A 26,161-nucleotide genomic window follows, 5' to 3' on the forward strand; every position below is an offset into this window, starting at 1 on the left:
TATGCCCTTGCAAACCTGCCCTGCATCTCTGGTTTCATCTGGTACCATTTCTTCTCTCTTTTCCACGCCCCAGCTGTCCAGACTTCCTTTTTGTTCCTCACATATCAAGCTCTTTCTGCTCTCAGTCCTTCAAATTTGTTATTCCCTCTGCCTAGGAATGCTTTTACTCTGGATCATGCACTTGCATCTGTTCAAACACACTCTCCAGAGACACTTTCCCTGTTGACCACTTTATCGCTACCATGTTTCTTTGTATTTCTCTTATCTTTTTTCTCACTGATTTAACCTAAGCTAAAACTGGATCCACCATTTACTGGCTGTGAAAACTTAGACAAAGGACCTAACCACTCTTAGCCTTAGTATCTTCACCTGTAAGATAATAATAATCTCATAGAGTTGTGAAGAATAAGTGAGATATTATGTTGGAAAAACTCTGAATATTATGTAGAACATTAATATTATTTCTATTTTTTTAATTTTTTTCTTTTTGTTTTAATTTTTTTAATTTAATTTTATTTTTACTATAGTTGATTTTCAGTGTTGTGTCCATTTCTGCTGTATAGCATAGTGACCCAGTCATTCCTCTCTCTCTCTATATATATATGTATATATATATTTGTGCACATTTATTTTCTCATATTATCTTCCATTATATTCTATCCCATGTGATTGGATATAGTTCCCTGTGCTGTACAGCTGGACCTCATTGTTTATTCATTCTAAATATAATAGTTTGCTTGTTTTTATTATTACTTTCACTTACAAAAATACAGGTTCCTTGAAGTCAGGGACTGCATCCGTTTTGTTTTTTTGTTGTTCTAGTAGTTCCTAAAACTGTGTTGGCACTAAGTCACTCATCAATAAATGTTTGCTAAATGAATAAATGATACCTAAATAGACTGCATATATTTCAACTAAAGGGCTTCTTGTAAATAAACATGCATGTTTAAATATGCATAGGTTAATTTGCTGCAACAACTACCTGATGTAAGGGGAAAAAAGACAAATTGCTATTTGACAACTGCCCCACCAGTTCTACCACCACTACCCTAGCCAGGCCACTGGGATTATTCTAGTAGCCTCCTAATTGGTCTCCTTTATTCTCCTCTCACTTTTCTATACTCTATTCCCTACACAGAAATCAAAGTCATCCTATTAACATGCATATCAGATCATGTCACTCTTGTGCTTAAAAACCCTCCAAAAGTTTCCTATCACACTTGGTATAAAATCTAAATTCCTTGCCATATCTTAAGGTTTACATGAGCTAGCTGCTGCATGAGTTTCTTCAAACTCAACTTCTATCACTTTGTTTCCTAGTGCCACTACATGCCTGACCTTTTTCCCCATGAGCCTCACTCATTCTGCCCCAGTTTGGAAAGAAATAGAATATTTAAATCATATCAGAAATTAATATAAAATTGGAGTGATCAAAAGGAAAAGACATAGCAAAAACACAGTAAGAGACGTGGAAGTAAGAAAGCAACAAAATGAAACTAAAGAATGAAAAAGTAGTAGAGAGAAAACAGGAGAAATGGAAGACTGAAAAAGGAGATCTAATGTTGACATAGAAGGAGTATCCAAAAAATAAAATAAAAATTTTAACAAAACAAATATTTAAAGGTACAATTTAAGAAAATTTTCTTTAGATATAGATTTGGAGCTCTATATTACAAAGGTACGCTTTGCCTTAACAGAAAAATTTGACCCACAGTGATCAATAACTAGTCTTATAGTAACAAAATTATTAAACACTTTAAAAAAAGATAATTAGACATCCAGGCAAAAATATCAAGTCATTTATAAAGGAAATCGTATTATAATCAGACTTCTTCATAGGAATTATCAATACCAGAAACAATGGAGCAATGCCTCCAGAATACTCCACAAAGAAAAGATAAATCAAGAATTCTATATCCAGCTAAACTGACCCTCAAGAATAAAAATTACAAATGTTTTAAATATGCAAGAATTCATGGAATATTGTTCTCATGGATATTTCTCAGGGAAACACTAGAGGAAAAAAGTTAGTCAGCCAAGATATAACTGGAGAAACTACAGCAAAACTACTATTAGTGATCATTGAATGTATTTAACTATACAGTTACAACTAACACAAACTGCAGTTTATGGTGAAGGAACATAGAGTAACTTGTGTGTGCCTGACAATAAAATAAGAACTCAATTTTTTTTAAGTGATAGGAAAAAAGAAAAGAATATGAGTAGAATAGTAAGCTCTTTCATCTGCAATGGCCAAGAGTCAAATGCTATAACTTATAACTGACATATAAGACTATACAACTCTACAAAAGAGAATATTAAGAAAGTTAATTGACTAAAACTGATGAGAGAAATGAGAAAAGAACAAGAAACAAGTTACCTTTATCATCATAAAAGGAAATTAAAAGTTTCTATTTGAAGACTGAGACCAATGACATTATATAAAGATACAATTATGAAAATACTAAAATAAAAATATAAACCTTAAAAGCCAGCCTTAAAAATTGTTTCACACTGAAAGCAATTAACAGGTGCACACACACACACACACACACACACACACAGACCATGAAGTAATAATTGTTTTTTTTGGCTGCACTCATAGTATATGGAAGTTCCTGGGTCAGGGAGTGAACCTAGCTGCAGCTGCCACCTACATCACAGCTGTGGCAACACGGGCTCCTTAACCCACTGCACCAGGCCAGGGACTGAACCCACACCTCAGCAGTGGCCTGAGCTTGTGCAAAGACAATGCAAAATCCCTAACTTGCTGTGCCATAGTGGAAACTCCATAACAGACTTTTTAAAAAGTTATAAAAGAAAAACATGATAAAAAATAATAACAAAATAAGACCCAACACTTCTGCCAAGTCAATAAATGTAAATTGTCTTGATAATCTAAATAAAGGAAGATTTTTACAGATTAAATCACAAAGTAAAATCCTACTCTGTGCCAAATACAAGAAAAATCTTGTAGATTAAAAAGAAGTCAAAAGTCTACAAGACAAAAATAAATAATATAAAGCAGAATCCATAATCTTAATATCAAACATTTAAATAAGACAAAGAAGAGAACTTAATAATGCCAAAGTATTCAATTCCAAGTAAAGATATTATAATTAAATATATCTATGCAACAAATAACATACCATTAGCATTCATTGAGCAGATATTATAGGAAATATAAAGAGAAATAAGCACAAATATGCTAATCTGGGGGGATTTCAGTTCACCTCCACAATTAAATATATCTATGCAACAAATAACATACCATTAGCATTCATTGAGCAGATATTATAGGAAATATAAAGAGAAATAAGCACAAATATGCTAATCTGGGGGGATTTCAGTTCACCTCCACAGTGCATGATTAATCAGATGGACAAAAAATGATTAAGAATAGAATGACCTAAATAGCATAATTGATATAGCATAAATGATTGATATATTACAAATACCATAACTTGAAAGTAGAGAATAAACGTTTTTTCAAAAAAACGGTCAATAAGAACATTCGGTAAAATCTAAAAATACAACCATGCAGATAGCATTCTTTGCACTAACTAGACATTAATCCCACTATTAATAATGATGCAAATGTTCTAAACAATATATTAGCAAAAGGAGTCCAGGAGCTCAATTAAAAAAATTGTTACCAAATGAGATCATAATGATCCAATGCTGGAAATTCTATTAATGCAAATCCATCAGATTGACAAATCTAAAGAAAAAAAATTATAGAGTCTCTCCAAAGATGCTGAAAAAACGTTGGGCAAAATTCATTAGCCTTTCCTGATGCAACAACCAAGAAAACATTGAAATAGAAATTGCAGAAAGCTATCTTGTGACAATAAAATGCATCTATTTCAATCCAAGGCCTTCATAATGCTTCTGACGTTTATGGAAAAGTCTTCATTGTGTTGGCTAGTGTCCACTAATATCACTACTATGTAACACCGTGCTAGACTTATTAGTCAATACCATTACCCAAGACAAAAATATTATACATGTAAACATATCACTAATTGTAGATGACATGGTAGTATAATTAGAAGAGTCAAGAGATTTTACTTAAAACTGCTACAAACAATGAGAGAATTCAATAATAATGAATTACAAAATCAATGTCTGAAAATCAGTCGTTTTTATACGTTCAACCAGTTAGAAAATTTGATGGAAGAAAAGCGTTCATATGTAACAGCAACAGAAAAGATAAAATATATATACATAATGTCAAAAGGTGAGACACGTTAAACATAAAACTTAAAATGATACTGGAGGCTACAACATAGCCTTTCTACAAATAGAAAGACAATGCTATTGAGTAGGATGGCTCAACATCATAAGTGTGTCAATGCTCCCTAAAGTAATTTGTAAATTTAACATGATCTCAATGAAAGCCCAGCAGTTTTAAGCTATATAAGTTTTTAGCTGGATGCTAAATTTAGTAAGAAAAATAAACGTAGAAGAGGACCACCCATAAAAGACATTGAAACATGTTTAAAAGCATAAATATTTAGAGTAGCATACTGGGCCATTAGCAAAATAGAAATTCCAGATATATCAGGAATTGAGTGTATAAAAAAGATACTATCTCAAGTCACTGGGGAAAAGGGACTCGTCAATAATGGTTTAGGGACTAAGTAAAGTAATATCCATATTTTACCTCATCTGTTAAAATAATTTCCAAAGATAATAAAGATTTTAAATTGTTAAATACAACCATAAAGAGTAAGAAGGAAACTTGAAGTTACTTTATAAGTCATAAATTATTTTATTAGTTAATTGGGACATATGAGAATTTTTTTTTTAATTCTCAGAAAGTCATGAACAAAGTTGAAAAAAGACAAACTGGGAAATATTTGAAACTCATCACAAAGAGTGAGATTCTCTAATATATAAATTAATAAGGCCATTATCTATTGCAAATACAGAAAAATGAAATGGAATTTGCTTTTTAAAAAGTGACACGCTAAATGTAATAAAATCCCTTAAGTAATAAAAAAATAAAAAATTTAAAAAAATTTTTAAAAAGTGATGAGATGATCAACCTCCCCATAAAAGATAAATATAAATTGAACTGACATAGAGTATCATTTTCTACCTCTTAGTTGGCAAAAACCCAAAGTTAGCTAACACACTCTGATGATAGGACTCTGAAGGGAAAAAAAAAAAAAGCATTTTTTCATGCATTGCTGATGGGAGTATAAATTGAACAGTATGCTAATATCTATACAATTTTCAACTGTCTTTACCCTTCACTCTAGCAATTCCACTGTCAAGAAAACCCAGCTATCCACCAGTGATGTGTGGAATGCTGCAGGTACAAAATTAGTCATTGCAACAAAAATTTAGCCTATCAATATTTAACTAGCTAAATAAGTAGTAGCATGCCGATATAATGGAATTATGGGTTGTGTTTAAACATTGAATGTGAAAACTCTCCATGTGCTGATATCAAGTAGTATCCAAGGTATATTAAGTGAAAATAGTGAAATTAAGCAAAAAGTAGGATTTGTTCAGTGAAAAAAGAGCCGAGTTGTGTAGTATGTTATCTTTTGAGTAAAAAGAAGGACAATAATATATCTATGCTTTCTTGTATATGCATAAAGGAATTCTAAATGAATACTCTAGGATAACAATAGCTATTACCCAGAGGGTTGGGCCTAGGGGTAAACTGAAGGAATGAAAGAAGTGAATATAAAAGACACTTTTCACTGTTTAATTGATGTTTTTTTTGAACCACAAGAATGCCTTATATATTCAAAATTAAATTTGAAATATTTAAATTAAAAAGGAGCAATTTGGAGTTCCCGTAGTGGCACAGCAGAAATGAATCCAACTAGGAACCATAGGTTGCAGGTTCGATCCCTGGCCTCTCGCAGTGGGTTAAGGACCCTGCGTTGCCGTGAGCTGTGGTGTACGTCGCAGAAGCAGCTCGGATCTGGTGTTGCTGTGGCCCTGGTGTAGGCCGGCAGCATTAGCTCTGATTAGACCCCTAGCCTGGGAACCTCCATATGCCGTGGGTTCGGCCCTAGAAAAGGCAAAAAGACAAAAAATTTTTAAAAAAATTAAAAAAAGAAAAGGACATAGAAAAGCCAGACTATAAAATTGATGACTTTTCACCCACAAATGCTTTCACCTGGAGTAGGTTGCCAAGTGTGTAGTTTTCTTGCTATTTTTCCTGATGGGTGAAATTCTTATGATCAAAGTACCTTTAATAATAAATGAAGTGCTCACTTAGAACACAGCTACTGACAATAAACTTCAAAGGCAGTGAAATCTATCGCTGTACAAAGATTTCCAGATGGGACATGCTACCTAATTTTTAATTAATCCGTGTATGTATCTAGTATATTAAATGTAAGAAATGATGTTTATCAGTCACTCAAAAATTTTTAAAGGAATTTCACTGGAAATAGTAAGAAATGGTCAATTCCTGCTGCTCTATTCAAGCATTCACAACCATCCCAAATCCAGAAGAGCCACTTCTCTCAAAAAGTCTGCAAGCCCAGGAGTGGGATTGCTGGATCAAATGGTAGTTCTATGTTTAGTTTTATGAGGAGTCTCCATACTGCTTTCCACAGTGGTTACACCAATTTACAATCCCACCAACAGTGTACTAGTGTTCCTTTTTCTCCACACCCTTTCCAGCACTTATTGTTTGTAGACTTTTGGATGATGGCCATTCTGGCTGGTGTAAGGTGGTACCTCAGAGTGGTTTTGATTTGCATCTCTCTAATAATGAGTGACATTGAACATCTTTTCATGTGTTTCTTGGCCATCTCTATGTCTTCTTTGGAGAATTGTCTGTTTAGATCTTCTGCCCATTTTTAGATAGGCTTGGTTGTTTTTTTGGTATGGAGCTGCAGAAGTTGTTTATAAATTTTGGAGATTAATCCCTTGTCAGTCAATTCACTTGCAAAAATTTTCTCCCATTCTATGGGTTGTCTTTTTGTGTTGTTTAGGGTTTCCTTTGCAGTGCAGAAACTTTGAAGTTTGATTCGATCCCATTTGTTTATTTTTCTTTTTATTGTCAATACTCTGATAGGTGGATCTGAGAAGATGTTGCTGTGGTTTATGTCAGAGAGTGTTTGGCCTATGTTTTCCTCTAGGAGTTTGATAGTGTCTTGTCTTATATCTAGGTCTTTAATCCATTTGGAGTTTATTTTTGTATATGGCGTTAGGGAGCGTTCTAATTTCATTCTTTTCCATGTGGCTGTCCAGTTTCTATCCAGAGAAAACCACGACTCACAAAGACACATGTTCATTGCAGCACAATAGCCAAGACATGGAAACAACATAAATGTCCATTGACAGAGGAGTAGATCCAGAAGATGTGGTACATATACACAATGGAATATTACTCAACCATTAAAAAGAATGAAATACCACCCTTTTTTGCAACATGGATGGACCTAGAAACTATCATGCTAAGTGAAGTCAGCCATACAATGAGACACCAACATCAAATGCTTTCACAGACATGTGGAATCTGAAAAAAAGGACAGACTGAACTTCTTTGCAGAACAGATGCTGACTCACAGACATTGAAAACTTATGGTCTCCAGAGGAGACAGTTTTGGGGGTGGGGGGATGTGCCTGGGCTGTGGGATGGAAATCCTGTGAAATCACATTGTTATGATCATTATATAACTACAGATGTGATAAATTCATTTGAGTAATAAAAAAAAGGAAAAAGAAAAAAAAAAAAAGTCTGCAAGCCAATGGAGGCACTTCAGTTCACCATGACCTATACCTCAATCAAAGATTGAAGCCAGCCTTATCCCCTTCTAATAAAAATGAGAAAACATAATCAAATCTCAGCAAAGTGAAAGACTTCAAAAACAAACCAACGCAATCCTGAGAAACAAAAACCAAGCAGGAGGCCTAACTCTCCCAGACTTCAAGAAATACTACAAAGCCACAGTCATCAAAACAGTGTGGTACTGGTATCAAAACAAACAGACAGACCAATGGAACAGAACAGACAACCCAGAAATAAACCCTGACACCTATGGTCAATTAATCTTTGACAAGGGAGGCAAGAACATAAAGGGAAAAAGAAAGTCTCTTCAGCAAGCATTGCTGGGAAACCTGGACAACTGCATGCAAAGCAATGAAACTAGAACACACCCTCACACCATGCACAAAAATAAACTCAAAATGGCTGAAAGACTTAAATATACGACAGGACACCATCAAACTCCTAGAAGAAAACATAGGCAAAACACTCTCTGACATCAACATCATGAATATTTTCTCAGGTCAGTCTCCCAAAGCAATAGAAATTAGAGCAAAAATAAACCCATGGGACCTCATCAAACTGAAAAGCTTTTGCACAACAAAGGAAACCCAAAAGAAAACAAAAAGACAACTTTCAGAATGGGAGAAAATAGTGTCAAATGATGCAACCGACAAGGGCTTAATCTCTAGAATATATAAACAACTTATACAACCCAACAGCAAAAAAGCCAATCAATCAGTGGAAAAATGGGCAAAAGACCTGAATAGACATTTCTCCAAGGAAGATATACAGATGGCCAGAAAACACATGAAAAAATGCTCAACATCGCTGATTATAAGAGAAATGCAAATCAAAACTACCATGAGATACCACCTCACACCAGTCAGAATAGCCATCATTAATAAATCCACAAATAACAAGTGCTGGAGGGGGTGTGGAGAAAAGGGAACCCTCCTGCACTGTTGGTGGGAATGTAAACTGGTACAGCCACTATGGAGAACAGTTTGGAGATACCTTAGAAATCTATACATAGAACTTCCATATGACCCCGCAATCCCACTCTTGGGCATCTATCCGGACAAAACTCTACTTAAAAGAGACACGTGCACCCGCATGTTCATTGCAGCACTATTCACAATAGCCAGAACATGGAAACAACCCAAATGTCCATCGACAGATGATTGGATTCGGAAGAATTGGTATACATACACAATGGAATACTACTCAGCCATAAAAAAGAATGACATAATGCCATTTGTAGCAACATGGATGGAACTAGAGACTCTCATACTGAGTGAAATGAGCCAGAAAGACAAAGACAAATACCATACGATATCACTTATAACTGGAATCTAATATCCAGCACAAATGAACATCTCCTCAGAAAAGAAAATCATGGGCTTGGAGAAAAGACTTGTGGCTGCCTGATGGGAGGGGGAGGGAGTGGGAGGGATCGGGAGCTTGGGCTTATCAGACACAACTTAGAACAGATTTACGAGGAGATCCTGCTGAATAGCATTGAGAACTTTGTCTAGATACTCATGTTGCAACAGAACAAAGGGTGGCGAAAAAAATGTAATTGTAATGTATACATGTAAGGATAACTTGATCCCCTTGCTGTACAGTGGGAAAATTTAAAAAAATTAAAAACTTTAAAAAAAAAACAACAAACTCATAGGAAACAAGATCAGATTTGTAGTTACCAGAGACAGGGAGTAGAGCGAGGAGGAATTAAATAAAGGCAGTCAAAAAGTACAAACTTGCAGTTAGGAGATCAATAATTACTGGAGACGTAGTGTCTAATATGATAGCACAATTCACCCTGCACTACTTTATACATGAAAGTTATTATGAGAGTAAATCCTAAGATATCACGAGAAAAATTATTTCTGTTTCTTCAGTTTTGATGATGGATCTATACAAGATGATGGATGTTCACTAGACTTACCGTGATAATCATTCATGATGTATGGAATTCAAAGCATTATGCATCACACCTTAAACTTATGCAGTGCTGCATGTCAGTTATGTCTCAGTAAAACTGGAAGAAAAAATAAAAGTTAAAAAATAGAATAACCCAAAAAAGAGACTTCTATTTTTATCATTATTATAGCTGTGCTTTCGTTTCAGAATTAATATTCAACAAGATAAAATAAAAATAATTCTATGGGAAAGATGAGGAGGGCTATGAAGTTTCGACCATAAGCATTCAAGTATATAACAATTGCAATCTAAGTATTGTGCTTAGCCAAATAACGCCTGTTAGTGTTTCAAAAACTACCTGAAAACTTAGTTTTCTGCAACTTAGCTTTCAGAATAGTATCGAGGGACTAAGTAGTCCACGGCCATAGTGGGCACCATTTGCAAAGGGATTAGTAACATATACAGTCACTTTTGATTCAGCTTAAATTTCAGTCTGAACTTGAGCAATGTCATGATGACACAACACATTCATAACAAGAAAGGCGTTTCCTGTTCTTTTTATGAAACTTTGTAATCTTGGTTTCTGGGACTCCTTGTTTTGGGGGGAAAAAATCACTTCCCAATAATTTCTTGGTTGAAGAATAATTGCAAAATAAACATGCTTTACATAAAGATATATAATGATCAGTTTTTGTTTTTAGTTAAGCTTAATATCTCACTACACATTATTTTATAAGACACACAGGCAAGGGCGGGTAAAACACTGCTGCTGGCTGGGTGCTTCTGAGAGGTGTTCAGTATTACGAAGACCACACAAACCACATGATTGTGACAATTACTATGGCAACTAACAAAAATTTTCAAATTGAAATACCCATGGTCCAGGTTGCCCACACAGTTCTCTTAGATCCAGCACCCAACTCCCTTTCAACAGACAGCGTGCAAATTTGGAAGCCCCTGTCATCTTGTAACCACAGTGAAAAAACTGCCTACATTAACGCTGCCACTTTGTTTTAAGTTGACTGTTCCATACATCAGGGAGCATCTCTTCAGCACTCCATTCAAAAACAAAGACCAAAAAGTGGGCTGCCCATCTAGAAAGAAAAACCTACAAGTAGAGCCTGAAGCAAACATGGTACTAAATTAGCAATATCATCCATGTGTTTTCTCCTCGGTGTACTCAATGCCATGAAAATAAGTTCACTAAAAATAAATTCCATGATATAGAGTATCTTTTTCTTCTCCCGAATCAGATAGCCTTTTTTTTTTTTTTTTTTTGTCTTTTTGCTATTTCTTTGGGCCGCTCCCACGGCATATGGAGGTTCCCAGGCTAGGGGTCTAATTGGAGCTGTAGCCGCCCGCCTACGCCAGAGCCACAGCAACGCGGGATCTGAGCCGCGTCTGCAACCCACACCACAGCTCACGGCAACGCTGTATCGTTAACCCACTGAGCAAGGGCAGGGACTGAACCCGCAACCTCATGGTTCCTAGTTGGATTCGTTAACCACTGCGCCACGACGGGAACTCCCCTTTTTTTTTTCTTTGCCACACCTGCAGCATGCAGAATTTCCTGGGATCAAACCACACCACAGCAGTGACAATACTGGATCCTTAACCCACTGAACCACAAGGGAACTCTGGATCATCACTTTAATCTGTCTGATTTAATGATCTAAAACCAAGTCCCTCCTATCAGAGAGGGCCTTTCCTTAAATAAATATTACACAGGAAAACTGATGTGTAATAAACATTGTAAATGGTTTGGTCAGAATGTTCTGTTTTGTTTTCAGAGACAACCCAATTTCATTAATCTTTTGGCTCATTATCGTGAGCTGATGAGGAAAGAAGTCATTGGACAGAATTCTGTTGTGTTCAGCAAACGTCACTATGTGATTTTTCTCTTCCTGCTTCTACTTCAGAAGAAACAGGAACTTTTAGTGTAAAAAAGGCAGAGGAAGTGATCTGCATCTTAGCAGGACGGGCACACAAGAATGGCAAACGGAGGCCCTTTTTGTTAGCACATATGAAACTGGGGCATATGAATCCATTAATGAGTCGGAAATGTTCCTATCAGCAGCAAAGGTCTCAGCAGCAGCAGCAGCAGCAGAGTTAGCAGCCCAGCACTTGCTAAGTGCATATAGATACCACGCATTGTTAAAAGTGTCTTACAAGGATGGACTCATTTAATCCTCTCTGTCAGTGTACCACTCCTGCTCAGCAAGTCTCATAAGGTGTAGAGTGGAGCCACTATTTAAACCCAGGCAATCTGTTTTCAGAGTTCGCGACTTGAAGAGTGCATAGGTGTCTGAAAAAAACTGTAATATTTTCCCTTGGTCTCTGTTGCCTTTCAAAGTCTGCACACACAAACAAAAACCATAATTTACGATGGTGATGTAGGGACTGTTATTTAATGAGAAGGTATATCTACAGTTAGAAAATGTCACCTAGGAGTTCCCATCGTGGCGCAGCGGAAACAAATTCGACTAGAAACCCTGAGTTGCATGTTTGATCCCTGGCCTTGCTCAGTGGGTTGATGATCTGGCATTGCCATGAGCTGTGGTGTAGGTCGCAGACATGGCTCGGGTCTGGCATTGCTGTGGCTCTGGTGTAGGCTGGCAGCTATAGCTCCGACTAGACCCCTAGCCTGGGAACCTTCATATGCCGCCGGTGCAGCCCTAAAAAGACAAAAGACAAAAAGAAAAAAAAAAAGTGTCACCTGGGTATGGTTCTGACTGGGGGATCAGAAGAGCTAGGTTCCCACAACCAGCCTATGGCAGAATACCTTAGTGTCCAGAGCAGCATTTTAAAAGGTAAATAAGCCCGAAGTTAGTAAAATGGAAACAAATGGAGGCAAAATGCAATCACCTCTTGATTTTTTTGTGATTTATAACTAGGACATACAGGTCATTCAAATAGCTCACATTAGTCAGTAAGTTCAACTTTCGGCTCCTGAACTCATTATGCAGTCATATTCTATGACGGTTGTGATAAGTTAGCACCAATTTAGTAGCATCAAACAACATAAATTAAGTCTCATATAGTTAGTATGTCAGCGGTCAAGTATGGGCCTCACCAACCTCCAGTGCAGGTGTCTACAGGCTGCATTTCCTTCTAAGATATTGAGGAGAATGCTTCTCACTCTTTTGGGTTATTTGTAGAATTTACTTCTTGGGGATGGAAGGAAGACTTACGTCTCATCGTCTTTTCTTTTCTCTTCTTTTTCTTTAAGTTAAACCTGTGCCCGTGTAGCTGCAGTGGGGCCAGGCCCTCGGTGAGCTCCTTGCAGCTGCGGCTTCCTGCCAGTGCAGCCCATGCCTGTCCGCAGCCCCAGCCTCTCTGCACCCAGCCACGCCATCTTCCCAGCAAAGCCTCGTCGTCTTGCTTCCTGTACCCTGAGGCCCATTCCCAGCTTCTAGAGGCTGCCACATTCCCTGGCTCCCAGTCCATTCCTTCCATCTTCAAAGCCAGCCATGTGAAGTCCTTCAAATCTCTCCTCCTTCCTCTTCTTTCTCATTTCTCTGACCCAAAGGGGAAAGTTACTTCCCTTTTCAGGACTCATGTGATTAGACTGTGCCTGTGCACTTAACTGAGGATAATTTCCTAACCTCAAGGTCTGTGATTATACCTGCAAAGCTCCTTTGCCTTTTAAGCTAAAATATTTGCAGTCCTACCTATTTCCACATGTTCATATTTCCAGGTCCAGAGATAAAGCCAGGAACATCTTGGGACGGGGGAGGGGAGCATTTTTCCTGCAACTAAACCTATGAATAGGAAGCACAGTAGAAGGTGTTGCTTGTTCTTTTTCTCTTTAACAGATTTATTGAGGTATAATTGATGTGCACTGAATTGCACATATTTAAAATTTACATTTTGAGAGTTCCCATCATGGCTCAGCAGAAACGAATCTCACTAGATCTATTAGGACACAGGTTCGATCCCTGACCTTGCTCAGTGGGTTAAGGATCCAGCATTGCCGTGAGCTGTGGTGTAGGTCTCAGACTCGACTCGGATCTGGCATTGCTGTGGCTGTGGCATAGGCCAGCAGCTATCGCTCAGATTAGACCCCTCTCCTGGGAACCTCCATATGCCACGGGTGTGGCCCTAAAAAGTCAATAATAATAAAAATAAAATGTACATTTTTTAAGTTTGGACATACGTATACAGTATACACCCATAAATCTATCACCACAATCAATATAATGAGTCTATCCATTATCCCTAAAAATTTCCTTGTATCCCTTTGTAATCTGTCCCTTCCTCACTCATCTCATTCCCAGGCAACCATTGGTCTGTCTTCTTTCATTGTAGATGAAGGTACATTTTCTAGAATTTTATATAAATGGAATTATATAGAATGTACTTTGCGGAGTAGGGGGAGTCTGCCTCTTTTCACTCAGCATAATTATTTTAAGATTCATCCGTGTTGTGGCATGAAGCAGCAGTACTGCATGACTGAGTCACTCCACTCCTGTCCATTACTTTTATTGTTTTTGCCTGGACAGGATGTCAAGAAGAGAAAAGAGACCAAGAATAACCAAAGCTTCCCCTACCACCAATCCAGCTCAGATACAAACCCCAGGACAACTTAGACATATGAAATCTTTGACATTCAGATAATATTCTGTTCTATCCATTATTTTACTACCCCCAAAAGGTGGCTTAAAACAGTATCACTTTTCGGGACATCAGTGATTTAAGCTGGTGTTTGCTGGGCCATTCTACTACAATTGACTAGATTCACTCTGCAGCTAAAGTCAGTGCATAGATGGGCCAAGGGCTGATTCATTGTCTTGCTCAATGTTGGGAGGCTGGGTGCTGGCTGTCAGTGGATGCTGGCTGCCAGAGGGCAATGAAGATGCCTGGCCACATGTCTCCAGCAAATTAGTCCAGGTTTATATTTACCTGGTGGCAGCCATGGGGTTCTCAAGAGCAGCAAGAGAGGCAAGCCCCAATGCTCAAGGAATTTTCAAGCTTCCCTTTGCATCACATTTGCTAATGTCCTATTGGTCATAGTAAGTCACATGACTAAGCACAGATTAAGAGGTAAAGCAAGAGACTCCTCCTCTTGATGGGAGTAACTCTGAGGAAACACTGCAGAGTGGCAGGCATTAGGGAGGGAAGACTTCGTAACCCTGTTTCGGCAGCCTACCTCCTCTACCCCTCTTCTTCCTTCATTACCTCCACCTCCTCACTCCCCAGTCATGCCTCAAGCCATGCCTCAAGTTCAGTTTCCTTACCCATCACTCAGCAGAATCTATTCTTTCCTAAGTTACCAATGCCCTTCTTGTTTCTGGCTAAATCCAGGGAACCCATTTCACTCATCTCATTTGGCTTCTTGCCATCGTCTGATAACGCTCTTCCCCCTTAGCCTCGATAACACTATACTTTTCCTTACCTATTTCTTCACAGTCTTCTTTATGGAAAAAGTATGTAGCATGATGCCAATCATAAAATAACCATTTTAAATGGTTTGTTGGATGAATGATTAAGTGCATGAATGAGTAAACAAATATGATAGGATTAAGTCCGCCTTATCTACCAGTTAAATGTTGGAGTTCGCCAAGCTTCACTTACTACCTGTTCACTGATGATTTCCATTCTTCTGTTTCCAGCCCAAAGCTCTTTCCTGTACTTCAGGCACATATGTCAACCTCAGACTCGACGTTCTTCCCACTGACACACTCCAAACTCAATGAGTCCGAGTCTGATCTCATTAACCTCACCCCTAGACATCCTTTTCTTCCAAATTCTTCCACAATCTGCCCAAACACCCAGACCAAAAATCTGAGTGTCATCCTTGGCTCCATCCTATTGATCACTAAGTCCTGTTGCTTCTTCCTTTTGAAATATGGCCCCTTATCTCCAGCCACATTGTTTCCACTACTTTCGTTTAGGTCCTCATTAGCCCTTGGATGCCTACAACTACCACCTGACTCAGTGTTTGCAAAATCTCTCTGAAGACAGGAATCATCTGAAGACAGGAAGCATATGTTTTCATGCTCATTAAAAACATAGATTACCAAACCTGCCCCAAGTGTTTTGAGTCATAACCTCCCAGAAAGGAGCCTGGAAATATGTATATTTATTTATTTTGTTGGTCACACCCATGGCATGTGGACGTTCTCGGCCAGGGATCACACCCGCTCCCCCGCAGTGACCCAAGCTACTGCAGTGACAATGCCAGATCCTTAACCTGCTGCGCCCGGAAATATGTATGTTTAAAAAGCACCTCCAATGATTCTTGCTATCACGAAATTTGAGAAAACACTCTTTTGCCTCCAAAACTTCGGAGTTGCCACTCACCCTCCAATCCACTCTCCACAACGTCGCCAGAACGACCTGTTTAAAGCACAAATCTAATCTTATCACTTCTTTGCTGAAGATGCTTCCATGGTTCTTCATGGTGTCTGAGGATAATATCCATGTTCTTTAACACAGGCTTCATTTCTCTCTGGACTTAGCTTTTAACTCTTTTCGCTGTGGACCCTCCACTCTGTTTCCAACCCTTTCCTGTATGCAGCATGCATGCCACTGCAGCAAATATACCTGCTAGCCTGGACCTTGATTCCTCACACATTTACCTAACGCTTCAGCAGACAGGCCCTGTTCTGAGTGCTCTGCAAACATGAACTCACATGTTCATCCTTACCACCCTGGGATGGGTAAGTCGATGGTAGATACCATTGTTATCCCCACTCAAGGAGAGAAGTAAGGGCCATTTGCCTGCAGTCACGCCTGGTTTCCAGCAAAACCCAGACGGCCTGGCTGTAGAATCTATGCCTGTAGTAGTCATGCTCCAGTGCCTTACCTTCATCTGGTTAAGCTCATTTTTATTCAAAGCTTTCATTCAAAGGCCACTTCCTGGAAGCCTCTGAGATCCCTCAGTCTGAATTAGCACTCTGGGTGTATTTTTTGTCACAGCATTCATAACACTATACAGTCAAAGTCTCTTTTCTTGTCTTACAAACCGGACTGTAAGGTCCTTGACAGAGGGAAACACATTTTTTTTTTGTATCCCCCAAACCTAGCACAATGCCCAGCGTGTAGTCCTAACTCTCTTTTGAATTTTGCTAAAAAGAAATAAGTGAGTGAGGGAATAAATGCATATATTAACTTACAAAGAAGCAGCAGGGAACATCGACCACCGACAATCTGAACATTCTGCCCCTGAATTGTCAAGTCATGTGTACCCGATTTCATAAGGCTTTTCAACTGGGGACATATGAGATGGCCTACCTTGCATCAAAAACAAACTTTGGAGTCTTCTTACAAATCCTACAAACTTTCATGGGAATTCAAAGTAAACGCATGATTAGACATTTATGCATTTAATCTACTTAGTAGATTTCTCTTATTTCCCCGTGTCAAGCAAGTTAAAACGCCTTCTAGACCTTTCATCTTAGCTCAGCTTTCCCCTTAATTTCTTCCCCCCAAAATGTTGAAAAAAACAGGTCCCTTTTTGTGGTTGGAAAGTTTGGCTTTACATGGACCCTTTCAACACACAACTGTCAGCACCTGATTATGGGTCATTTTTTAGCCTCTGACTTTCACTTCCTTCCTTAAATAGGTCTTTCAGATGAATCATCTTCAGCAGCTCTGTGATTATGCAGGGAACAACTCTGCAGTGTATAAACGAACAGGATGCACTCAGCTCCTTCCTACCTTGTAGCCTTCTGTGCTCTCGTGGGGGGGGGTTCATTTTTCACTCCGCAAAGATTGGAGGGAGGACTGTGTGCTGGGTTTTGTGCGAACGCTCAGTTCATTAGCACTTCCAGCAAGAATGAGAGGACGCAACGAGCTGGGGACAGCTTACATCCACCCGTTTGCAGCCTTCTCACCTTCCTGGCTTGGAGAGGGATTTAGTGTAAAAGGACTTGGATGAGTCTTTTTCTAATACTCGTGCAATTCCATTTCTACACCCCGTGTCATTATGGAAACAATTGTGTGCATATATTATACATATACAACTAAATAATCCGTCAACCAGCACAGTAGCAGAGCCCCATAACTACTCAAAAATTCATCTCTCAGCCCATAACCCATGAATACTTGATCAAATTCATTCCCATAATATACAGGCTGGTAGTCATAACTATTTATTTCTTGAATCAATTTTGGAAAATCTTATATTTCTGGTAAATAATCTCTTTAATGATGGTTTATTGATTGTGTCATAACATGTACACATGTCCATGAATAGGAATGTGAAAGAATCCACTGTTTCCCATATGAGACCAAGAAAAATTAAAGTACCAAGACCTACAACCCTGGAAAATACCAGAATGAATTAAGGAAAGAGGAAATTTACAATAGGAATTCTTGTCTTTCATCCTCCATATGAATGACATCCTAAACACGTATGGTCCTGACCTACATTTCTGCAGTTGAAGGGCTGTTTCCTGAGTGAATCGCAGCTGCGGTGAAATGTGCAGCAGCAGATGTCTGAAAATCTATAGGCAACAGCCCTCTGCCAGAGGAATTCTATAGGCAGGCGATTAAAGCCCTGGCGTGCAGGACCTCAGATACTGTAGGTCTTAGGAAAGATTTCGAACCTCTATAAGAGTGCAACAACTACTTTAAATAAGACTCTTAAACAGGTCTTTCCATCCTGCTGAAGAAGATTCTGGCTTTGTCTGCTTCTCTCCCCCCCCCCCCCCACCTTCTGAGAAGAGATGACGGAAGAGAGCCATGCTTCCTTTGGCCTGAGTACCGAAGAGCCCTCAGGGATGGACAGAGAGCAGCCCCTGCGAGGTGATAGAAAGTGAGCAAGATTTGACAGAGTCAATTAGGACAAAGAGCCAGCGAGGGCGGGCAGAGGAAAATGAAAACAGCCCAAGCTGGGGCCAGAGGAAACGGCTCAGAATCGAAGCCAGGAGGGAGAATCACTGTAGAGTGTGAAGGCAGCTTGAGGGAAAGATAAAGGGGGGAACTTGAGGAAATTTTCTGAGAGCTCTTGGTACCCTTCGCAGTATTTGAGAAATACAAATGAAGTGGTGGAGATACTCTGAAATTGCTGTTGGGAGCTGAGTTCTTTTGCACACAGTACTGCCCAGGGACAGAACCACATGGTCCATGGCTTTATAGACATTACACATGTTGCAGGGAAAATGTTACAAAAACCACCTTTCCTGTCATCTGGCAGCAGGATTTGCTGCCCCTGGATAAACTGACAAAACCCCTTCAGACCGACTCAGTCTCTACTCAGACCATGTGGTCTCCTCCTTCCCCACCTTCCTTTGTTGTTAGTCGTGTCCTTGGTGGTGCACGAATAGAGCTCTAGGCTTTAACACCCTCCATGCCAGGAACTGTGTCTTTTTATCTTTGTATTTCAAATTACATCTGGCAAAACACCTAGGACATGTTTAAATATTCAATTAGTTAACTAATCAATCAGTTATTTCTAGTATCGATATAAAGTTCTGCTAAATCAAATGAGTAAAAAAAGCATAAAGAGAAAGTCAAGGAGTTCCTGCGTGGCGCAGTGGTTAACGAATCCGACTAGGGACCACGAGGTTTCGGGTTCAATCCCTGGCCTTGCTCAGTGGGGTAAGGATCCGGCGTTGCCATGAGCTGTGGTGCAGGTCACAGACGTGGCTCCGATCCCGTGTTGCTGTGGCTCTGGTGTAGGCCGGCGGCTAAAGCTCCGATTCGACCCCTAGCCTGGGAACCTCCATATGCCGAGGGAGCAGCCCTAGAAAAGGCAAAAAAGACCAAAAAAAAAAAAAAAAAGAGAGAGAGAGAGAGAGAGAAAGTCAAGTAGCTTTGGTTTTATGGGTGGTATTTTAATTATCATTTTCTTATCAATCTTATAAAATATTCTGATTCAGAAATTTGTTTGGAATCTCAGAGTTCCCATTGTGACTCAGCCGGTTAAGAACCCCGCTAAGTGTCCATGAGGATGTGGGTTCAACCCCTGGCCTTGCTCAGTGCATTAAGGATCCAACGTTGCCACAAAAGAATCTGAATCGAAGGCATTGTATGCTGATAACTCGGGAATTACAAAGGAACAAAAATATTTGTTCTCTGACAACTGGAACTTCCCTCCTTACCTACAACCTACAGAAAATAAATTGCTGTGCTGGGAAATGACAAGCATTTAAAAACCGTGTGTACACACACATTCCCGTCTTGCATTCACAAACTTACCTTTTCAATTATGTGGTTGCTCTCTCCATGTACACACATCACAAGATAGATGTGTGTATGACCAGGTAAAGTAGGAGAGTCCAGTTGAGAAAGCAGGCTGGGAAGAGGCAGCACTTACGAGGTGTATGCCCTGTGTAAGTCTTATGGCCTCACTGAGCCTCCATTTCTTCGTATGTGAAAAGGAGGGAGATTTAAGTGAATTACTAATGAGAGGGCAATTAATATAAGGGAGAGACGCTTTCTGGGAAGATGGTAGAACCAAGAGCTGTAGCTTGAAAAGATATTATAAGCAAGATCTTATTAAGAAAAAATTTATCATGTTTATTTTTTTCTGATATAATGCACAAAGAAGAAAATTTGGAAAGCATGGAAATAAAACAATATAAAACCAGCCTTAAACCCATATCAGATATAGACTCTATTAACATTTAGTGTTTTCCTTCCAATGTTTTTCTTCATATGTAATCTATGTTTTTAGCTATTTTTTAAATTATATAATTTACGTGACTTTGCATCTTGTCCTTTTCTCTTAGATTGTGTAATAAACATTTTCCATGCTATTAACTTTTTCTGAAATCATGATTTTTTAATAATTTTAACGACTGCCTATTATCCCTAAGATACCTGCTCTGTAATTCTGAATTTCACCATTTAACTATTATTATTCCTTTATATTTATCCCAGTTTTTCCCTGTTAGCAAAACTTTAAATGATGAGACTACTGTATTTTAGTTAAAAGTATCATTTTGGCCAACATGACATAAGCCTAACAGACTGGATAATGAAGAGAGAGAGATGAAGGGGTACAACTCAAAATAGAAAGCCAACAGGGAATTATGTTATCTCTATATACTCTCAGAAAATATAACCATGCAATTGTACTGCTAAGTTAAAAACATCTTAAGGAAGTCGGAGAGCATTTACTTACACCAAGGAATAAACAGGAATTAAACAATGAAAAAGGTTCTCTTTCCAAAACACTGATGCGTATGAGACGTCCACTGGTTTTGCTGTCACACTTAGTCTCGGCAAAGGGTCCTTTGTAATAGTAAGATGCCATAGTTAATAAACATCAAATGGCAGAAATGACATCTGGGTAATAAAACAAAGAAGGAGCCCATCTCATACACAGGGGAAACTCAAGAGAACCCTGGCATAACCATCGAGGAGCCTAAGGGGGTGGAAGAGGAAGAACTGAAGGGCAGACTTCCACACTGAACCATACGCTTGCACCTGCCCGAGTCTCTCCCGATGGCCTCCTTCACAAGTGCCTCCTCTCATCACAAGCTGTACACACTGTGTGCAGGCACACACGGTCAGTTCACAGCTTCGACTAAGTTATAACAGTATAAGGAAATGCAGAAGAACAAATTCAATATCCATGATTATCATCCCTTGTTCCTCTTTTGCAAAACACTGCCCAGTCTCTTCTGAGGGCTCACAGACCCTCCTGCTCTGTTACACTGAGACTGGAGCAATAAGGGATTGTGACATGAAGGTTGATAGACCCGAAGAACTACAGCAGAGTATGAACTAAGGAAGAAGATGGAACCAGAGGGTAGGAACACATGAAACATATAGCCTGGAGGCCGAGGTACCAAAAAAAACCTGAAAGATGGTAGGAAGTGGGGAGGTGATCTGAGACAGAGAAATCAGAAACCAGAGGGATCAGGTCAGGATAAGGCTCTAGGGCAGCAAGACGTCAACACGCAGGAGGGCCAGGGGTCACTGTTTCAGAGACGGTATGACTTAAACTGAAATTAGACCTACCTCGAATAGAAGGACGTTGTTTACTCTTCCCGATAAAATCAAGACCCACAGTTTGGCATTCTGGACATAGAACCAAGAGATGATGACGGGGGTTCCCACTGTCGCTCAGCGGGTTAAGAACCTGACATTGTCTCTGCAAGGATGTGGGTTCTATCCCTGTCCTTGGTCAGTGGGTTCAGGATCTGGTGTTGCTATCTACGGCTGTGGCATGGGTATCAGCTGCAGCTCTGATCAAACTCCTAGCCTGGGAACTTCCATATGCTGCAGATGCAGCCATAAAAATATTTTTTAAATTAATTTAAAAAGAAAAGAGGGAGTTCCTGTCGTGGCGCAGTAGTTAACGAATCCAACTAGGAACCATGAGGTTGTGGGTTCAATCCCTGGCCTCGCTCAGTGGGGTAAGGATCCAGCGTTGCCATGAGCTGTAGTGTAGGTGGCAGATGCGGCTCAGATCCCAAGTTGCTGTAGCTGTGGTATAGGCCGGCGGCTACAGCTCTGATTAGAACCCTAGCCTGGGAATCTCCATATGCCACAGGAAGCGGCCCTAGAAAATGCAAAAAGACAAAAATAAATAAACAAATAAAAATTTTTTAAAAATAAAAAGAAAAGACTATAAAAGAGAGAGATTATGATGAATGCATTGGGTTTGGTAAACTAGCACCTCCTTCACCTCTCTGAGGTCCAGCAGCTCATCTGGCCTTGGTATTGGGTCTTTCTCTCTGATCTGCCTCGTATTCCCAGTCTTGGAGTAGGTCAGACCCCCTTTTGATGAATAGCTCTGGCTCAAGCTATATTCTTTAAGGGGTCTTTTGGTTTCTGCTTGAAACTACCATCTGTGAGACCACTTCCTCATTCCTACAGGCGGCCTCTCACTCCTTTCTGTGGGGAAAAGATAGGTGTAGGAAATAGCAGCCCTCAAACAAGACCCGTATGTCCTCAGCTCATTTCGGACAAGGACGTAGGCCCCTTTCCATTCCTTCCCAGGGTTGAGAGTGACGAGATGAGTTCGAACTGCTCCAAACCCTTCTTTCTGTTGTCTTTGAAGGTGAGGGAGGAGGGGGTGCAGGAAACTGTGTGGAGAGAACAGGACCCCCAGAGACATCCCAAAACACCGCAAGACTCCCTTTGGGGCCTTCGCATGACAGAACCCCTACCAGGTCCTCCACTTGCATCTTATCTGTAGGAAAATTATTGCCAACAAATAAATTTAATCTGAGAAGTGAGAAAATGCAGAAACAAAGGAAAATAGTCAAGCAAGATAAAGTCATAGTTTAGCTATTAAACAAAGTCAAGGACCTTTAGTTCCTCCTCAAAGGCTTTAGATGATATTCTGAGCCATATCCTTTAAGAGGTTTTACAGATACTGAAACCCCCACCTGGCAGAAGAAGTTAACTACATGATGCCCAAACTGTAGCCATGACATAAACTGCTGCGTCTTGCACAATTCCAAGAACTGGCCTCAAAGAAATGGGAACAAACCCACCCTGGAACTAAAGATAAAACAATCAAGATGTTGCCGATCAGACCATCATATGACCAACTTCAAGATCATTGTCAGAGCCGACTGTGCTATTCTGCACAGAGCTCCTGCCCTCTGTCTGTGCAACCCCCAAACTCCCTTTTAAAAGTTCCTGTCCCCAAAGTTCCTGCTGTGGCATAGTGGGTTAATGATTCCACTTTTCTCTGCGAAGGCACTAGTTAGATCTCCAGCCTGGCACAGCGGGTTAAGGATCTGGCATTGTTGAAACTGCAGCATAGCTCCCAACTCTGGTTCGGATTTGACCTCTGGCCCTGGAACTTCCATATGCTGTGGGTACTATGGGGGTGGCAAATTAAATAAATAAATAAATAAATAAATGCAGGCTCCTGCCCCTGATTGGCAGTTGTAAGTTGGCTTCTGGACATGAAGGCACCTTTTCCTCCTGAATAAAGCAAGCTTTCCTTTCCTACAACACTTGTCTCTAGAGTATTGGCTTTCAGGCAGCCAGCAAGCAAACCTGAGTTCAGTAACAGTACTTGCAGGAGTTGCCTCTTCTCTGGGGCAGGACTGTGCAGTCTGGCTTGATCCTGTGGGCCCGCAAGCAATGCATCAGCTTTGCCTCATGCTGTCCCTCTCTCCATAATGCTTATTCTGAACTCTGCACCTGATCTGCTCATGCTTTCTCTAGCCTTGTAGTTACAACAAAAAGCACTCTTGAACGCTTTCTCTTCTCCAGGCCTGGTGCAAGTTTTCCTCTTCATACTACATTGTCTATTTAAACATTTCTCATTTGTGGGTTCACAAAATATATTTACCTCCTCAAGGGAATTCAGGTACATTCTTAAAACTCTTAAAGAGAAGTATTTACATTAACATAAATAATAATGTGGCTCACATTTATTGATTCCTTACGAAATGCCAGAGATTCTGCAAGTGCCTTATACTATAAATTATAGATTATGTATTATAATGATTGATTTATCGCAACATTTTCAACATTCCTTCCAATACACCTCTTATTCTTATTTTTACAGGAGAGAAAATTGATGATCACAAATGATACTGTGTTGGAGTCAGGACTCAAGCCCAACCCGTGTGACTACTACAGCCACCCTCTGGTCAGTATCTGGCATGGTTTCTTGCTCTGGATGACACTGGCATTTATTTGGCGACGTGGAGGCCACTTTCCAGCACCCTGTACTGAGGACATAGACACTACACAGTACGAGACCTTGGTCACAGGATCATTTAGCTGCTTTGAAATGGTTGTACATGGGGCTTGTTAGAGTCTAAATTTCCATACTGATCACCTTTACTGTGGGTTTTTTTTTGTTTTGTTTTGTTTTTGTCTTTTTGTCTTTTTAGGGCCTTGCCCGCGGCATATGGAGGTTCCCAGGCTAGGGGTTGAACTGGAGTTACAGCTGCCAGCCTACACCACAGCCACAGCAACACAGGATCCAAGCCGCATCTGCGACCTACACCACAGCTCATGGCAATGCCAGATCCTTAACCCACTGAGCAAGGCCAGGGATGGAACCCATGTCCTCATGGATGCTAGTGGGGTTCATTAACCGCTGAGCCACAAGGGGAACTCCATACTGATCACCTTTTGAAGTGGTAGTGGAAAGGAAAAACTGTAAAATAATCCTTGAACTGCCATCCTAAGGAGTAAAATGGCATTACTGAATAGTCCTTCAATTTCCTCCAAAGCGCCTGACCTCAGAATGAAAGGTGTTTCCATCAAGAAGCCCCTTTCACTTCACTGCCCCTTCTCAAGATCAGCCTTCTCGTTGCCTCCAGATAAAATTGAAGCCAAGCCTGGGGGGGACCTAAGGACTGCACAAGCTCCTCCTGCAGCCTTCTTGGATTTTCTCTCTGATTCAGAGCTCAAAGCTCCTGGGGCTCCCGCGTCCTCTCACGCAGGCATGGTTTGTCTCCTGCCCAGGTCCTGACAGTGCTTCCCTGCAAGGCCGTTTCATGCACTCCGTCACCCTCTTCCCATTCATTCTTATCAGACCGTCACTCAGCACCCTCTTTAGTCCCACTCACTTCACCAGTGCCTTACTTTGTAAACAATCTGATGCCAATTTTGTATTCATGGACTGTGTGTCCCCCCCGCCAGAAAGTAAGGCCTTTGGGAATCAAGATTCTATTTGTCCTGTAATAGAGGAGTTAACTGAATGACACTGGCTTGAGGAAACAGAGATTGTTGGCACAAGTCAGCATCCATGTCTTATAACTCCTGTACTAATAGGAATAACTCTTGGTTTGGGTGCTTTGGTTCATAGAAACATATATACATATTAAAAAGGTGTTGAGCTAGTGTGACAACTCTGGTGCCTTGGGCACAGGTCAGGACAAGAAGCCAGAGAAGGCTGGTTCACTTTATAGCAGTGATCTTCAACTGGGGACAAACATCTGGAGACCTTTTTGGTTGTCACAGCTTGGGAGGTCAGAGATGTCCCAGGCATGTAGTGGATAGAGGTCAGGAAGGCTACCAATCATCCCAGATTGCGCAGACAGCCCCCCACAATAAGGAAAAGCCCATCTCAAAATGGCAATAGTGCTAAAGTAGAGAAACCTTGGTTCCGAAAAAAAGCAGTTATCCTAAGATGAGGTTGTCAGAATTGCCTGGTTTGTTCTAGTTGTTGTTCCTATTGTTGGCAGTTCATTACCTGATGCAGAGAATATAGATTTTATTTTTAAGATTGAGAGTACAACCTTTTACAGATCAGTCATTTTAGTGACACAACTTGTCTCATCTTTACATTCAAAATTGCCATCTCAACTTTAAAAATTATTTTTTATCAACTTGTGCTTTTATATGCAACATAAATCAGTTTCCAAATTCTTTTTCTTTTGTTATTATTATTTTTAGTAGTTATTTCCCCAATGCAATTTTTTTCTGCTGTACAGCATGGTGACCCAGTTACACATACATGTACACATTCTATTTTCTCACATTATCATGCTCCATCATAAGTGAGTAGACATAGTTCCCAGTGCTACACAGCAGGATCTCATTGCTAATCCATTCCAAAGGCAATAGTCCACATCTACTAACCCCAAGTTCCCCATCCATCCCACTCCTTCC

The 26,161-nt window shown here is 39.9% G+C and overlaps 1 long non-coding RNA gene across 2 annotated transcripts in view; it reads left to right on the forward strand.

Moving 5' to 3' along the window:
• The window catches only part of LOC146403586 (uncharacterized), a 403,397-nt gene that overhangs the window by 319,383 nt on the left and 57,853 nt on the right, over positions 1–26,161 (forward strand). The window contains exon 5 of one of the 2 annotated variants that reach the window (XR_014804494.1): positions 24,102–24,185. This is a non-coding gene — a long non-coding RNA (uncharacterized LOC146403586). Of the gene's footprint in view, positions 1–12,899; positions 15,768–24,101; positions 24,186–26,161 lie in introns of those variants that run through there. The other variant, XR_014804493.1, reaches the window with a different exon arrangement.

Source organism: Sus scrofa, chromosome 5 (genome assembly GCF_054392235.1).
Source record: "Sus scrofa isolate SSC_HxYL_T2T_F1_AM1 chromosome 5, Sscrofa_HxYL_maternal_Yorkshire_Landrace_v2.0, whole genome shotgun sequence".
NCBI lineage: Eukaryota > Metazoa > Chordata > Mammalia > Artiodactyla > Suidae > Sus > Sus scrofa.